This window comes from Equus caballus, chromosome 12 (genome assembly GCF_041296265.1).
Source record: "Equus caballus isolate H_3958 breed thoroughbred chromosome 12, TB-T2T, whole genome shotgun sequence".
Classification (NCBI taxonomy): domain Eukaryota; kingdom Metazoa; phylum Chordata; class Mammalia; order Perissodactyla; family Equidae; genus Equus; species Equus caballus.
The window spans coordinates 43,435,324-43,449,898 of record NC_091695.1 but is presented as its reverse complement, the minus strand read 5'-3'; the positions used below and the strand labels follow the sequence as shown (position 1 = coordinate 43,449,898).

The 14,575-nt window shown below is 41.2% G+C and overlaps 1 long non-coding RNA gene across 2 annotated transcripts in view; it reads left to right on the top strand.

Moving 5' to 3' along the window:
• The window catches only part of LOC138916755 (uncharacterized), a 23,744-nt gene extending 9,169 nt beyond the window's left edge, over positions 1-14,575 (top strand). The window contains exons 2-3 of one of the 2 annotated variants that reach the window (XR_011424131.1): positions 12,373-12,506; positions 13,766-14,575. This is a non-coding gene — a long non-coding RNA (uncharacterized lncRNA). The remainder of the gene's footprint in view (positions 1-12,372; positions 12,507-13,765) is intronic. The other variant, XR_011424130.1, reaches the window with a different exon arrangement.

Genomic DNA, 14,575 nt, shown 5'->3' with positions numbered 1-14,575 from the left:
GTAACTGGACATCTATAGGCAAAAAATTGAACCTTGACCTAGCTCACATCTTATATACAAACAAATTAACTCAAAATGGATCACAGACCACATCAAATTCCGGCAAGGATGCGTATATCACTCATACATTGCTGGTGCGAACGTAAAATGGTACAGAGACTCTTGATAACAGTTTGGCCATTTTTTTGAAAACTAAATGTGCAATTACAATACAACCCACCAATTGCACTCCTGGGCATTTATGAAGACTAATGTTCATGCAATGACCTGTACCTGAATGTTTATAGCAGATTTCTTCATAATAACCCCAAAATGGAAACAACCCAGATGTCCTCCAACGGATGAGTGGCTAATGACTGTCAGATCCATACCATGGAACACTACTCAGCAATGAAAAGAATGAACTGCTGATGCAACAACCTGGATGAATCTCCAGAATTATGCTGAGTACAAAAAGCCAATCCGACGAGGTTACATAGTGTATGGTTCTATTTATATGACATTCTTGGGATGGTAAAATTAAAGAAATGGCGGAGAGATTAGTGGTTGCCAGGGGATGAGGATGTGGGGAAGAAGAGGGGAATAGAAAGGACCTGGGAGTGTCTATAAAACAGCTACATGGATGATCTCGAAGTGACAGAAAGTTCTGTATCTTGACTATGCCAACGTCAATATCCTGAGTGTGAGATTGTACTGAAGTTTTGCAAGATGTTACCACTGGGGGAAACTGGGTAAAGTATACACGGGATCTCTCTGTATTATTTCTTTAAATGCATGTGAAACTACAATTATCTCAAAATTAAAGTTTAATTTAAAAAAAAACAGGGAATGTGCTGCAATTTTCCAGTATAGCCTTGCCATGACTCCATACGGTTTCTCGGTCTGGCACCACTGCATCTACTCAGTCATAAGGGCCAAGGAGCAGAGTCTTGCATTGCAGGCTGGTTCTGCTGCAGAGTCTTTTCTTGCTTGGGCCACATTGTAAACTCTTAAGGCTGGCTGTAACAAATTACCACAAACTTAGTGGCTTAAAATGACACAAATTTATTATCTTACAATTCTGGAGGTCAGAAGTCTGAAATGAGCCTCACTGGGCTCAGACCAAGGTGTGGGCAGGGCTGCATTCCTTCTGGAGGCTCCATTTCCTTTCCGTTTCCAGCTTTGGGAGGCCACCTGCATTCCTTGGCTTGTGGCCTCTTCCTCCGTCTTCAAAGCCAGCAGGGTAGCATCTTCAAATCTCTCCCAACTCACACGACCACCTCCCTTTGTCACTTATAAGGACTCTTGTGATTACATTGTGTTTGCCCAGATAATCCAGGATAATCTCCTCATGAGAAGATACTCAAGATCAACATCTTGACCTCAAGATCAAGACTAATTTAATCACAGCTGCAAATGGAAGGTAACATATTCACGGGTTCTAGGGGTTAGGATGTGGATATCTTTGGAGGCGGGGCATGGTTTTACCTACCACACATGGTGAGTGATTCAGAGCATCACACTCATCTTGGTGTACATTGCTTTTAAAATCCAGACAGGCCCGTCAAGTTATGCCTCTGTTTTTCTAGTGAGAGATTCAAGTTCCAGCAACTTGAGTACCAGATGTTGATATGTTTTATTCTTGGTGATTTTAACCCTGATCACTTTGTTAAGGCAGTGTCTGCTGGGTTTCTCCACTGCAAAGTTACCATTTTTCTCTTTGTAATTAATAAATATCCTGTTGGAAGAGGCCAGATGCTTTGGACTGCACCAGAGAGTTTAAAGGAAGTGAAAAGTTCAGGGCATTAAATTCTTGGCTCAAGGCACAAAGCACCAAGTGGTTCCCATCCCTGCACTAGAAGGATTTCTTACTCCAGTAGCCACAGGGCTGGTGTAGCTGAAACTTAGAGTCGTAATGAACAAGCAAATTGAATTCATACTATTTCCAGGTCTTTTGTGTGAAATTTAGGGCACTGAGTGGGGAAGTTTGGGAACCTCAAGAATTCAAATGACAACCTTTGGAAGGCATCAGATGACGCCAAGTATCCTGCACTCCCAAATCCCATGCCAACTGAAGCCTGTACTGCCCTTATGGGGATGCCAATTGTCTTCATGTCCAATGCCCGCCTTTGCTTATTGACTTCAGACCTAAAGCCCCATCCCACCAGGCTTCAGAGGGACTAATACAAAGTCTGATGCAGAAAAAAGCCTAAATGCCAAGGTTTTGGTTACCCAGTGGTACATATTATATAAGCAAGGCAGGATAAATGCTTAATCCTTTTATTTACCAGTTTTCAAGATAAGGAGTTGACATCTTATCATCATGCAAAGATGGCCGTTATTTTTTAAATATTGTTATGATCTCATGGTTTTAAAGATGTTTGATGGGATTCAATCCATTGCCCTTGTTATTCTTATTGAAGCTCAAGTTACCCCATCTTTGCCCTCTTCAAGTCGCCACCTGAGATCTTTTGAGCGTGACTCTACCATCTTCAATAGCTTCTTGCTATCTGGTGTGACAAGATATTCCAGGCTCTAGGGATTTCCGGATGAAAGATTATGCACCTTTTATATTTTGCCCAAATACTTTCTCCCAGAATGTGGTAATTTACTAACCTCTTAATGATGTGCATTATTACCATTTAATCTCAAATGCATTATGCTAAGTGAAAGAAGCCAGACCCCAAAGGCCACATACTGCATGCTTCCACGTGTATGACATTCTGGAAAAGGCAAAGCTGAAGGGGTGGAGAACAGATCAGTGGTTGGGAGGGTTTGTCGGCGGGAGGAAGGGTTGACTGCAAGGTGGCAGCACGAGGGGATGCTTTAGTGGGTATGGAGTTTCACGATTCTATGCATTTGTAAAAAGTCATATAATGTAACTATATGTCAAAAACTGAATTTTACTGGATGCAGATTTTTAAGTTTCCTGTATACACTTAGATCTGTTGTGGGAACCCTTAATTTCTTCAATTAATTTGTTGTCAATTGCTAGGCCATACTCTGTTTTGATTACAATAGTTTTCTACTATAGATTAGGTTTTATATAAGCCTATTGACAGTATTAATTCAAAATGTACACATAAACTGCACAGATTTAAAGTGTGCAATTTGAAGAGAGTTTTAAAAATTATTTTATTGAGGTCATATTAGTTTATAACATTGCATAATTTCAGTTGTATATTGTTATTTATCAGTTTCTGTATAGACTGCATCCTGCTCACCCCCAGTAGTCTAGTTTTTGTCTCCGTCACCATACATACGTGCCCCTTTACCTCTTGCCGCCTCCCTCCATCCCCTTCCCCTCTGGTAGCCACTAATCTGTTCTCTTTGTCCATGTGTTTGTTTATCTTCCACATATGAGTGAAATCATATGATGTTTGTCTTTCTTTGTCTGGCTTATTTTGATTAACATAATAACTTCAAGTTCCATCCATGTTGTTGTAAATGGGATGCTTTTGTCTTGTTTATGGCTGAGTAGTATTCCGTTCTAAATATGTATACCACATCTTCTTTGTCCATTCATCAGTTGACGGGAACTTGGGTTGCTTCCACCTCTTGGCTATTGTGAATAATGCTGCAATGAACATAGGGGTGCATGGGTCTCTTTGTATTGTTGGTTTCATGTTTTTTGAATAAACATCCAGTAGTGGGATAGCTGGATCGTATGGTATTTCTATTTTTAATTTTCTGAGAAATCTCCATACTGTTTTCCATGGTGGCTGCACCAGTTTGGATTCCCAACAGCAATGTTTGAGGGTTCCCTTTTCTCCACATCCTCTCCAACATTTGTTATTTTTCGTCTTGTCAACCATAGTCATTCTGACTAGTGTAAGGTGATATCTCACTGTAGATTTGATTTGCATTTCCCTAATAATTAGTGATGTTGAACATCTTTTCATGTGCCTGTAGGCTGTCTATCTTCTTTGGAAAAATGTCTGTTCACCTCCTCTGCCCATGTTTTGATCGGGTCGTTTTTTTGTTGTTGTTGTTGTTGAGTTGTACGAATTCTTTACAGATTTTGGAAATTAACCCCTTGTTGAATATATGATTTGCAAATATTTTCTCCCAGTTGGTGGGTTGTCTTTTTGTTTTGTTCATGGTTTCTTTTGCCTTGCAGACACTTTTTAGTCTGATGTAATCCCATTTGTTTATTTTTTCTTTTGTTTCCCTTGCCTGAGTGGACATAGCATTTGAAAAGATACTGCTAAGACCGATGTCAAAGAGTGTACTGCCTATATCTTCTTCCAGGAGTTTTATGGTTTCAGGTTTTACATTCAAGTCTTTAATTCACTTTAAGTTAATTTTTGTGTATGGTATAAGATAATGGTCTATTTTCATTCTTTTGCACATGGCTGTCCAGTTTTCCCAATGCTGTTTATTGAAGAGAACTTCCTTTCTCCATTGTATGTTCTTAGCTCTGTTATCAAGGATTAGCTGTCTCTAGATGTGTGGTTTTATTTCTGGGCTTTCGATTCTGTTCTATTGATCTGTGTGTCAGTTTTCCTGCTGGCCCCACGCTCTTTTGATTGCTATAGCTTTGTAGTACATTTGAAGTCAGGGATTGTGAAGCCTCCAGCTTTGTTCTTTTTTCTCAGGATTGCTTTGGCTATTTGGGGTCTTTAGTTGTTCCGTATACATTTTAGAATTCTTTGTTCTATTTCCGTGAAGAATGTCGTTGGGATTCTGATTGGGATTGCATTGAATCTGTAGATCACTTTAGGTAATATGGACATTTTAACTAAGTTTATTCTTCCAATCCATGAGCATGGAATATCTTTCCATTTCTTTATGTCTTCTTCAATTTCTTTCAATAATGTCTTATAGTTTTCAGTGTATAGGTCTTTCACCTCCTTGGTTAAATTTATTCCTAGATATTTTATTCTTTTTGTTGCAATTGTAAATGGAACCGTATTCTTGACTTCTCTTTCTGCTAGTTCATTATTAGCGTATAGAAATGCAACTGATTTTTGTAAGTTGATTTTGTACCCTACAACTTTGTTGTAGTTGTTGATTATTTCTAATAGTTTTCTGTGGATTCTTTAGAGTTTTCTGTATATAGAATCATATCATCTCCAAAAAGAAAGAGTTTTACTTCTTCTTCTCCAATTTGGATTCCTTTTATTTCTTTTTCTTGCCTAATTGCTCTGGACAAAATCCCAGGTACTAAGTTGAATAGGAGTAGTGAGAGTGGGCACCCTTGTCTTGTTCTTGTTCTCAGAGGGATGGCTTTCAGTTTTTCCCCATTGAGTACGATGTTGGCTGTGGGTTTGTCATATATGGGCTTTATTATGTTGAGGTACTTTCCTTCTATACCCATTTTTTTTTAGAGTTTTCATCGTAAATGGATATTGGATCTTGTCAAATGCTTTCTCTGCAAGTATTGAGATGATCGTGTGATTTTTATTTCTCATTTTGTTAATGTGGTATATCACATTGATTGATTTGTGAATACTGAACCATCCCTGCATCCCTGATATAAATCCCACTTGACCATGGTGTATGATCCTTTTAGTGAATTGCTATATTCGATTTGCTAATATTTTGTTGAGGATTTTTGCATCTACGTTCACCAGTGATATTGGCCTGTAGTTCTCCTTCTTTGTGTTGTCCTTGTCAGGTTTTTGTATCAGGGTAGTATTGGCCTTGTAGAATGAGTTACGAAGTGTCCTGTCTTCTTCAAATTTTTGGAATAGTTTGAAAAGGATTAAGTATTAAATCTTATTTGAATGTTTGGTAGAATTCTCCAGAAAAGCCATTTGGTCCTGGACTTTCATTTTTTGGGAATTTTTTGATTACTGTTTCAATTTCTATATCTGTGATTGGTCTGTTCAGATTCTCTATTTCTTCTTGATTTATTTTTAGGAGATTGTACGATTCTAAGAATGTATCCAATTCTTTTAGATTATTCAATTTGTTGGCATATAGTTTTTCATAGTATTCTCTCATAACCTTTTGTATTTCTGTGGTAACCATTGTAATTTCTCCCCTTTCATTTTTGATCTTGTTTGTTTGAGCCTTCTCTCTTTTTTCTTAGTGAGTCTGGCTAAAGGTTTGTCAGTTTTGTGTATCTTCTCAAAGAACTAACTCTTAGTTTCATTGATCCTTTCTATTGTTTTTTTACTCCCTATTTCTGCTCTAATTTTTATTATTTCCCTCTTCTGCTGACTTTGGGCTCTGTTTGTTCTTCTTTTTCTAGTTCTGTCAGGTGTAGTTTACGATTACTTATTTGAGATTTTTCTTGTTTGTTGAGGTAGACCTGTATTGCTATAAATTCCCCTGTTAGTTCTGCTTTTGCTGTATCCCATAAGAGTTGGTATGTTGTGTTTTCATTTTCATTTGTCTCCAGATATTATTTTACTTCTCCTTTGATTTCTTCATTGATCCAATGGTTATTCAGTAGCATATTGTTTAGTCTCCGCATATTTGTGACTTTCCCAGCTTTTTTCTTAAAGTTGATTTCTAGTTTCATAGCATTGTGGTCCAAAAAGATGCTTGATATTATTTCAGTCTTAAATTATTGAGGCTTGCTTTTTTTCTCAACATATGACCTATCTTTGAGAATGTTCCAGATGGACTTGAGAAGAATGTGTATTCTGCTGCTTTTGAATGGAATGTTCTGTATAGCTATTAAGTCCATCTGGTCTAGTGTTCCATTTAAGGCCATGGTTTCATTGTTGACTTTCTGTCTGTCTGATCTATCCACTGATGTAGGTGGGATGTTGAGGTCTCCTGTTATTATTGTGTTGCTGTCAATTTCTCACTTTAGGTCTGTTAATAGTTGCTTTATATACTTTGGTGCTCCTGTGTTAAGTGCATTTATATTTATAAGCGTTATGTCCTCTTGGTGGAATGTCCTTTTTATTATTATATACTGCCCCTCTTTGTCTCTCATTATCTTTTTTGTCTTGAAGCCTGCTTTGTCTGATATAAGTATGGCAACACCTACTTTCTTCGGTTTGCCATTTGCTTGAAGTATCATCTTCCATCCATTCACTCTGAGTCCATGTTTGTCTTTAGAGCTGAGATGAGTTTCCTGGAGGCAGCATATTGTTGGGTTTTGTTTTTTAATCCATCCCGTCACTGTATATCTTTTGATTGGAGAATTCAATGCATTTACATTTAGAATGGCTATTGATATATGAGGGCTTAATACTGTCATTTTATCTTTTGTCTTTTGGTTGTTCTATATTTCCATTGTTTCCTTTCCCTTGCATTTCTGACCACCATTTCATTTTGGTGGTTTTCTGTGATGGTTTTCTCTTTATTTATGATTTGTGTCTCTACTCTGATTTTTCGTTTAGTGGTTACCATGAGGTTTGTATAAAAGATCTCATAGATGAGATAGTCCATTTTCTGATAGCCGCTTATCTCAATTAGCCTAAGTGGGTTCCATGCTCTTCCTCTTCCCCTCCTGAGTTATTGTTATCACAAATTATTTGTTTTTGTGTTGTGACTTTATGACTAAATTGAAGTGTTTATAGTCATTTTTGATGCTTTCCTTCCCTTTATCTTTTATGTTATAATTAAGAGTTTGCTAACTTATTCTAATAGAGAGCAACAATTTTCTGGTTTTATCTATTTATCTCCTTGCTCAAAGCATTCCAAACCTTTGTCTTTTTGTTTCAGGAGGGCTTCCTTCATCATTTCTTTTAAGGCAAGTCTAGTGGTGGTGAACTCCCTCAGCTTTTGTTTATCTGGGAAAGCTTTTATTTCTCCACCATATCTGAAGGATAATTTTGCTTGATAGAGTATTTTTGGCTGAACATTTTTGTCTTCCAGTATTTTGAGTGTATCATTCCATTCTCTCCTAGTCTGTAAGGTTTCTGGTGAGAAATCCTCTGAAAGCCTGATAAGGGTTCCTTTGCAGGTTATTTTCTTCTGCCTTGCTACCCTTAATATTTTTTCTTTGTTAATGACTTTTGATAATTTTAATATTGTCTGCCTTGGAGAAGGTCTTTTTGAATTGATGTATTTAGCTTCACATATTTTTAAGTACAGTTCATTCCCCAGGTTTGGGAAGTTCTCAGCTATTATTTCTTTGACCAAGCTCTCTGCTCCTTTCTCCCTCTCTTCTCCTTCTTGAATACATATAATCCTTATGTTACTTTTCCTAACTGAGTCAGAAGTTTCTCAAGGAATTCCTTCATTTAAAAAAATCTTAGGGGGCCAGCCCCATGGCCAAGTGGTTAAGTTCACATGATCCACGTCAGTGGCCCAGGGTTTCACTGGTTCAAATCCTGGGCGTGGACATGGCACTGCTCATCAAGCCATGCTGACACAGCGTCCCACATGCCACGGCTAGAAGGGCCCACAACTAAAAATACACAACTATGTACCAGGGAGCTTTGGGGAGAAAAAGGCAAAATAAAATCTTTTAAAAAAATCTTAGTTCTCTCTCCTCCACTGAAGCACTTCTCTGTTTCTATCTTCTATTCTGTCCTCCATAACGTCTGCTCTATTTTTAAGGGTTTCTACATTATTTTTTATCTTTTTGATTGTTTTCTTAACATCTAGAACTTCTGTATAGTTTTTTCAAGGGCTTCAATCTCTTTGGTGTAGTATTCCTTCTATTCATTAATTTTTTTCCCTGAGCTCATTGAACTATCTTTCTGTGTTTTATTGTAACTTGCTGAGTTTCTTTGTGACAAGTATTTTGAATTCTCTGTCATTTGGATTGTAATCTTCTGTGACTTCAGGATCAGTTTCTGGAGACTTGTCATTTTCCTTCTGCTCTGCAGTGTTACCATAGTTTTTCATGGTGTTTGATGAATCCACTCTCTGCCGGTGTATTTGTGGTAGTATCAGGTCACAGATTCCACCTGTCACCGCTAGGGAGTAGCAGGAGCTGTTTTCTGATCCCACCCCCATCTGCTGGTAGTTGTGCTGGTCGGGCTGCTCTGTGTTCATGCGGGCTGGTTGCAGCTGCTTGGCAGGTTGTGCTCACAGGGGCAGGGCCTCTGTGCTCAGTGGGCAGGTCTACATCAAATGGTCAGGGCACTGCACTCACCACGCGGGTCCAGCTGAGCCGCTGCCCTAGACGGGAGAGGTGCTTTCACGTGGGCTGCTGCTGTGATTGGGGGCAGATCAGTGGCGCTGCTGTGCTTAGTGGGCAGGGTGCCTTGGCATGAGCTGAGCCCCTGCCACTTAGGCCAGCGTTTGTGCTGGTGGGGTTGCTATGGCATGGTGGGCACTCCAGTGGGCCAGGCTACCATTCTGAAAGTGTTCCTGCGGGCAAGTCTTCTCCTGCCTCCACTCACAGTTGTGCCAGCCACTGTGTGAAGATTCATGACCTGGATTGCTGCTTCTGGGGAAGGGGAGGGGTCTGCTCACCTACTGCCACTGGTTTTGAGGGATCCAGTCCACCCACATTCAGAGGTATGGCTGCATGAATCCCTCAGGCATCTTGTTGTGTTGTGTAGGGAATCTTCAGTCAGTTAATGAATGCCCATTTAGTTGTAATTTAGAGGAGAGAGACAAAGGGAACAGCTCACTCTGCCATGATGCTGACGTTACTCCTATAACGGGTTTTGATATATATGTACACCCGTGAAACCGTCACCACAATCAAGACAACAAACATCCCCATCACCCTCGTTTCCTCATGACCCTTTGTAATCTCTTTCTCTCTCTGCTCCCTGCCCAGTCCTATCTCTAAGCAACCACTTCTCTGCTTTCTGTTACCATAGATTTTTGTTTTCTCCAGAATTTTATATAAATGGGACCATATAATAGGTATTCTTTTGGGGGGAGGTGAGTTTAGCTTCTTTCTCTCAGCATTATTATTATGAGATCCATCCATTGCTGTTATGTGTATCAGTAGTTCTTTCTTTTTAATTCTGGGTAGCATTCCTTTCTACAGATATACCGTAATTTGTTCATCCATTCACTTGTTGATGGACATTTGGGTTTTTTCCAATTTTGTGCTATTACAAATAAACATGCTATGAGTATTTGTGTACAAGTCCTTGTGTGGGCATAGTCCTTGTTCGGACATATGCTTTCATCTCTCTTGGATCTATACCTGTAAGTAGAATGGCTGGGTCACATGGTAGATATGTGTTTAACTTTTTAAGAAACTGCCAATTATTTTTCCAAAATAATGGTAAAATTTTATAGTCTCATCAACACCATATGAGAGTTCCAGCTGCTCCTATCATAGCCGACACTCAGTATGGTCAGTCTTTTTAATTTATTCATCCTAATAGGTGTGTGAGTAGTATCTCATTGTAGTTTCAATCTTCATTCCCCTGATGACTAATGATGCTGAGCATATTTTATTTGCTGATTTATAATCTGCATATCTTCTTTGGTGAGGTGCCTGTCCAAATCATCTGCACTTTTAACACAGGGTTGACGTTATTCCTGAGTTGTAAGAGTTCTTTATATATTCTAGATCAAAGTTTTTTGTTCGATATATGTTTTGCAAATATTTTCTCCCGGGTTGTGATTTGTCTTATCTTCACTTTAGTATATTTTGCAGAGCAAAAATTTTAAATTTTGATGAAGTCCAATTTATTATTTTCTTCTTTTATGGGTCATGCTTTTGGTGCCATATCTAAGTAAAGTGCCCATAACCTAAGATCACAAATACTTCCCCTATGTTTTTTACAATTTTTGTATCTTAAGCACTTATCCTTAGGTGATACACTTTGCTGTTCCATATTCCACTATTTCGATTACAACACATCTGTAGTCTAGATTAGGTTTTGTGTCAGAAGCGTGAACGTAGAGTTTCAATTGGAAATGTAAGAATATTTTTTTCTGATTTTAACAATAGAAAATGTTCTTGATTTGATTTTAGTCATTTATTTTTAATTACACAAATGACGCCTGAGAATAAACTGCACAAAAGCAGGAAAAGCACAAACTGATAGTCTTCTGGCATACGCTGTTGTTCATTCATTCAAGAAATCTGGGGGTCGGCTCCGTGGCTGAGTGGTTAAGTTCGCATGCTCTGCTGCGGCGGCCCAGGGTTCAGATCCTGAGTGCGGACATGGCACCGCTCATCAGGCCACGTTGAGGCTGCATCCCACATCCCACAACTAGAAAGACCTGCAACTAAGATATACAACTATGTACGGGGGGAGGGGAGGGGGTTGGGGAGATAAAGCAGAAAAAAAAAAAAAAGATTGGCAACAGTTGTTAGCCCAGGTGCCAATCTTTAAAAAAAAAAAAGAGAAATCTGGGTTAGCTCACCATTTACGTATTATTTTCACAATTCAAGATTTATTAGTCTACATACAAAAATGCTGTATACGGTATGCTCTTGACATTATTACGGCGATCATTTTACCATCTTCCAATGGCTACTTCCTCTTATTTCAAGGACAATAAAATGAAAATCTTTGTGTCATGAAAAATACTTTGTACACACAAAGTTAAGTTTAAAAAATAATTCAGAGGCTGCAGGTTCTGGAGACAGAAGAAATTGCTATGCGTTGTGAACCATGTCTTCTTCTCCAAGACGCAAGTGAGAAGGCTCCCCTCGTGGTGCTAACGTCTTTCAGATGCGTTAGAAAGAAAACAGGTTGCAGGACAAGTCAGGGGATATTCCTTGTTACGTCTGCCCTCCATGCACTCTTCCTTATAGGAGTTTGTGTCTATTTTTCATCTAAATTTAAACAGCTATCATGATGGTCCAGCTTCTTCTTCACTTTCTCCAATTAACTGAACATGGAAACAGCAAGAAAGACACATATGATGTCTTTGACATAAAACCCAGAACAGAGTTTGTAACATCTCTCAGTGAATCACCAACCTCGACTTCAGCTGGAGGGCACTGGGATGTTTCTCACCTGCTTCAGCTGGAAAGTCATCTTGGCACGAGGTCCACCTGTAATCAGGTCCAGCTGATTATCCACTCTTTTCCTAGTGCAACTCTGGTGTCCTTCACAAATTCCTGCAGTTTTATCTCCATAGGCAAAATAGATCAGTGTCACGACAACAGATTATAAGTCATGAAATACTGAATCATTTTGCATTAAACGACCAGTGCTTGCACTTAAAAGTGTAACTTTATTTCCTCTGCCATCTTTGAAGCCTAGAGCAGTAAATTCAAGGAGCAGCTTACTTGAGAGGGGGCTCAAGTCCACTGAGTGGGTCTTCCCTCTTTGGCTGCAGGATCTGGCTCAGTAACTACACAGTCCAGAGGGCTTCCATCTCCCTTGTTTTATTAGCCATCTTGCTAGAAATCCTGTCCTTATCGATAGAGGGGCCTGAAGAGACGTTGGAGGAGGAAGGGGTTTCCCTGGTTCTGGCGGGTCTCCCTTGCCAGTCTGCAGAGCCCCCTTTCCCTGGTTCTCAGCTCTTAGGCGGATGGTTTTCCCACACTAGGCTCCTCGAGAGCACAGCCTTCTCTAGCATCTGGCTCATGCACAGTGGTTTTTCCAGGGATCAGCTCTACTGACGTCAGCTTTCCCAGCTCCAGTTCCTGAGCAGGTGGTGGCCAGCAGTGCCCAACAGCCAGCAGCTGCCCCTGGCATATCCCTCTGACAGCTCTGCAGTATTGCCAGAAAGGCACTTCGGTGAGTTCTCATTGCCCTCTCCAGCGAGGTCTGGCCCCCAGCCTGGGGTTGGGGGGCAGAGGCTCTTCCTCGGTCATTCTATCTCAGAGTGCCGTTCGGGGTGCCCTGTCTCTGCCAGAGACCCCCATCTGAACCCCTCTGGGTAACTGGAAACATCCAATTCACACGGTTGTCCACGTGTTAAAACACCCAAGGCCTAGATTTGTTTCACGGCGACTTTGGCTTTGGTGAAGGCCTCCTGCTCGGTGGTCCCCCTGTCCCAGATAATACGCTTTTGTACCAACTTATAAAGAGGACAGACAAGCTGTATCTTATCTATAACAGTAGCAGGAACCACTTTTGTCTTACCCGACCAGACGACACCCAACTATTTGATAGACAACCTAGACCCTTGTAAAGTGCCGTGACTCACTGCCCATCCTCGCTCGTGTAGGTGGCTGATGATGGAGTGGGAGGCTTCTCGAAGGTCTTAGAAAGACTCAGAAGTTAACATGACATCATCGGTGTAATGAAACAAGGCAACATCAGGGGGTTTTGACCACCTGGAATTGCTTTACAGGCATTGCCACAGGCTGGGGTGAGAAGTGTGGGAAGCCATTTTGCTCATTTTCACCCCTGACAGCAAAATACCTTCTGCTCCAGTATCCACTATTGTTTTCACATGTGGCCCCCTGTCCCCCAATACTGGAGCCACCTGCATGGCCCTGCAGGGATGGGTCGAGGTCCCTTGGCCCTCCCCCTGTTTGAAGGGGCTAGGGTGTTCCCAGGCTGTCGCTGAACACAGAGCAGCCTGACCTGCACAACTACAGAGGGGTGCTTGTTGCTCCCCGGGGCCGTGGCAGCCGCCTCGCACCCTGTTCTCTCCGTGCCCTGCTCAGCCTCAGTCGCCGCCAGCAGAGAGACCAGCGGGGCAGGGAGTCCTGCTTTGCTCTGCCTCTGCACTGGGTTCCTGGACCACGCACTCACCGCGTTCTCCCTGCCCCAGCAGGCACTTACTGCACATAGCCTGACGCATTCCTGGCCTGACCTTGCGCCTGTGCATGCACTGCAGCCAGAGTGAGGTCAAAGCCAGCGGCTCTTCTTGTGACTGCCTTTCTTTTGCTTTTGCTTCCATCTCAGCTTCTATTGTAAGCTATCCCACGGTAGGGAGAGGCTACCCCACAGCTGGCTGTTGCAACTGCCCAGGCTTTTGATTTCTTTTTTTAGGAAGATTAGCCCTGAGCTAACATCTGCCACCAATCTTCTTTTTGCTGAGGTAGATTGGCCCCGAGCTCCATGCCCATCCATGCCCATCTTCCTCTACTTCATATGTGAGACACCTGCCACAGCATGGTCCAACAAGCGGTGCATATGTCTGCACCTGGGAATCGAACTGGCAAACCCCGGGCTGCCGAAGCAGAACGTGTGAACTTAACGACTGCGCAACTGGTCTGGCCCCTTGATTTGTTTTTCTCATCATTTATTATGTCCAGGATTTCCCCTGCCGCCTGGAGGCCGTCCAGCGTATTCCGAAGGTTCAGGTTTACTCACGTCACCCAGCAGAGAATGGAAAGCCAAATTTCCTGAACTGCTATGTGTCTGGGTTCCATCCACCTGAGATTGAAATTGATTTGCTAAAGAATGAAAAGAAGATGACAGTCGAGCGGTCAGCTGTCTTTCAGCAAGGACTGGTCTTTCTATCTTCTGGTCCGTACTGACTTTACTCCCAATGGTGTGGATGAGGATAGTTGCCATGTACAGCACTCTACTCTCAAAGAGTCCCTGTTTGGGTGCCACTTGCCGGAGTCCAGCTCCAACAGAGTCCAGGTTCCTGAGGAATGAACGGCGTCGGCAAAGAGATTGAGACTGCACACCAAGCTGGTGGAAGCAAGTCTGAAGTCTTTATTGTCAAGCGTGTGTTTATATACGTTTTGAGGATTATATAAGCGTCTGGGGTACATCTGTTTTCTCCCCTGAAGTAGCTTGATTTTTCCCCATGATATCATTTTACTTCCTTAATTTATCTGGGTCATCAGCAGTTTCTAAAGGTTATTTCCCTTATTCAGTCCTGGGAAAGAGCTGTTCTTTTC